General features: G+C 57.0%; 1 pseudogene; it reads left to right on the forward strand.

Annotated features, from left to right (window-relative positions):
* The first annotated feature begins 33 nt into the window (after window positions 1-33).
* Window positions 34-150, forward strand: LOC137319477 (U2 spliceosomal RNA; annotated as a pseudogene).
* Window positions 151-2,500: the final 2,350 nt, after the last annotated feature.

Here is a 2,500-nt window from a genome sequence, read left to right on the forward strand (position 1 = left end):
CACACACACACACACACACACACACACACACATATTATTTACTTTTATTTTTAATTGAATTTTAGAACAGGGAGATGGAATAGGGGCTTGCTCCGTCCACTCCACGCATCGACCCAGTATTGCAGTGTTTCTGGGAACGGTGCAGCTCCCCGTGGGGAGATATTCAAAAGGAAAATCAGCTCTTTCCCAGTGTCTCTGTGTGTGTGTGTGTGTGTGTGTGTGTGTATTATTACTGAGAATAAAGCTGATATCTCTCTCTCTCTCTCTCTCTCTCACTCAGAGCTGCTGTGGAAGGAAACCTTTTTAAAAAGAACTTTCTCAGCTCAGTGGTATTTTTTTCTTCTCCAAGGCTGAGTGCCGCTCGCACGTAGCGATATAATTCAAAGTGCAAAATAACTTGGCGTCGTTGACTTTAAACAAGCAGGGTCTGCTTCCAAATGAAAGCTGCGCTCCCGAACTGGACTGACTGTCTGTCTGTCTGTCTGTCAAGGGGAGGAAAAGGCGGTGGTGGTGGTGGTGAGGGTGGAGCTTTACGCTCAGGAGGGGAGACTTTCTTTCAGAGGTGCCAATTAATCTGCAGCAGAAAGCCATCCCCCCCGACCGGGATTCGAAGCCCGGTCCTGACCACGAGACCACCGGGGAGAGTTGCCTCAAGTCCCTGAGGGACCTGGACACGAGGCCGAATACACACGCACGCCTGCTGCACTGGCAGCAGCGACCAACAGGGGGCCGACCGGCTGATCCTTCCCTTTCACAGGCAGGCTTTTGGCCCTCGCTCAAACGACAAAGGTGTTCAGAAGGAAGTCCTGGGGGGAAGGCAGGCAGGGAGGGACGGACACAGGGAAGTCCGCACAAAACAGGTCCCCTGGAACCTCTGACCCAGAAAACCGGGTTCCTGGTGAAAGCAGTCCTGCCCCGCCCTGCCATTAACATGACAATGGACAGGGCCCGGACCAGGCGCAGCGGACGGTAGCGAGCAGTCGGAGGGTGAAAATCCGCCAGTGGGTGAAAAGGAGAGCCGTGCGGTGAGAGGAGGCGGAAAGCGGTTCGCAGACTTTCGCTGTACCTCCGGCGGGCAGCGCCGCACCTCCGAGCGCTCGGTACCGTCCGCTGCGCCTCGTCCTGCCGCACGCGACGAGCCGTCCCCGGAGGAAATCGGCCTCGGCCTTCCTGAGATATCAGTCTCCAGGTGGGACAGAAAAACCGGGGGCCCCCGGCTCGCTTTCGGCGGCCCGCTAGTCGACTTCCCGTCGTGCGAACGCGATCCTTCCGGTACCCTTCGGTGCCCCTTGCCCGACTCTAGCTCCGGTGGTAAAGCGGAGTCGGTCGGTCTGACGGCCGCCGAGTTAGCAGGCGGAAAGCGGTTTGCAGCCTTTCGCTGTACCTCCGGCGGGCAGCGCCGCACCTCCGAGCGCTCGGTACCGTCCGCTGCGCCTCGTCCTGCCGCACGCGACGAGCCGTCCCCGGAGGAAATCGGCCTCGGCCCTCCTGAGATATCAGCCTCCATACGGGCGTCACAAATCAGTGGACATGGTCAGCTGCAAAGCAGTGTCATTACAACCTTTCATAAACAACAGGGCAGCACCGCACTGCACTGCACTGCACTGCACCCCACACTACATCACACTTGCCTGCCTGCCAGCCTGCCGCTGCCTACTCTCACCAGCGGACCAAAGTGAGGATAACACCCCGAAGCAAGCATCTCCCTTGCCGCCCACCAGCCCACACCAATCCCCTTGCCTGCCTCCCACAAATTCCACCAGCGAGGCAAAGTGAAAATCAACCCCCAAAAAACGCACTCCACACCGGCCATCGCCCGCTATACACCCCCCCTGGGGCGAATATTAAGCCCGAGAACACCGACTGTAACCAACCGCAGTGAAAAGTTGAAGTGGCAACTCATTAACCAGATTTACACTTGGCAACTCATAAACCAAATGAACAAAAAATCTGGTTAATGAGTTGCCCAAAATAAATCTGGTTAATGAGTTGCCACTTCAACTTTTCACTGCGGTTGGTTACAGTCGGTGTTCTCGGGCTTAATATTCACCCCGGGGGGGCGGGGTGGGTGATTCTGGGGGTAGTGTCCGGGAGGGTGAGCCTTTTATTCGGCAGGAGGCGTGTGGGGAAATCATCAACCTGTCAGACGATGAGTTGTCACAAATGCCATTGCTTAATGAAAGCTGCGCTCCCGAACTGGACTGACTGTCTGACTGTCTGTCTGTCCGTTTGTCAAGGGGAGGAAAAGGCGGTGGCGGTGGTGGTGAGGGTGGAGCTTTACGCTCAGGAGGGGAGACTTTCCTTCATGCCAATTAATCTGCAGCAGAAAGTCATCCCCCCCCGACTGGGATTCGAAGCCCGGTCCTGACCACGAGACCACCGGGGAGAGCTGCCTCAAGTCCCTGAGGGACCTGGACACGAGGCCGAGGACACACGCACGCCTGCTGCACTGGCAGCAGCGACCAGCAGGGGGCTGACCGGCTGATCCTTCCCTTTCACA

Source organism: Heptranchias perlo, unplaced genomic scaffold (assembly GCF_035084215.1).
Source record: "Heptranchias perlo isolate sHepPer1 unplaced genomic scaffold, sHepPer1.hap1 HAP1_SCAFFOLD_849, whole genome shotgun sequence".
Classification (NCBI taxonomy): Eukaryota; Metazoa; Chordata; class Chondrichthyes; order Hexanchiformes; family Hexanchidae; genus Heptranchias; species Heptranchias perlo.